This window comes from Etheostoma spectabile, chromosome 6, assembly GCF_008692095.1.
Source record: "Etheostoma spectabile isolate EspeVRDwgs_2016 chromosome 6, UIUC_Espe_1.0, whole genome shotgun sequence".
Classification (NCBI taxonomy): Eukaryota; Metazoa; Chordata; class Actinopteri; order Perciformes; family Percidae; genus Etheostoma; species Etheostoma spectabile.
The window spans coordinates 4,560,250-4,560,782 of record NC_045738.1 but is presented as its reverse complement, the minus strand read 5'-3'; positions in this window follow the sequence as shown (position 1 = coordinate 4,560,782).

Sequence of the window (533 nt, the reverse complement as noted above, 5' to 3'; positions counted from 1 at the left end):
CAAACTGACCAACACATATATATAATAAAAGATTGATACTTGGCGCCTGTGTATTGATACAGTATTACCACTGGAAATATCACAATACTTTCCCCCCCACCCCTATTAGCCTACATGTCTTCTGGTGAGGATTTTGTCCTTTTTAACACAAGCTGTAGGATAAAACTTTCTATCAATCTAGCACAATATCAAGAATATAGCCACCAACTGCATATTTAAGACCCAACAACACAATTTATGTTTTAAGCGAGTCCGCTGGAAACATTAAAAAACAAAAAAATTAGGGGCAGAAAAAGTTTTTTAATAAACTTAGTTTAGCTGTAGCTAGCAAGCAAATTAGCTAAAACAGCTTGCTAGCTACAGCTGGTTAATTAAGAATAATACTAATTTAATTTCTACTGTTTATTGGGTAAATTACAATTTACACACACAAGCCTGAAATACACACACATGTTCAGGACCTAATCATGCACAAATGGAGAGGTGTCAGAGTGTGAGGAGAGGGGGGGCTGCCAGCTGGACCAGCACCCTGA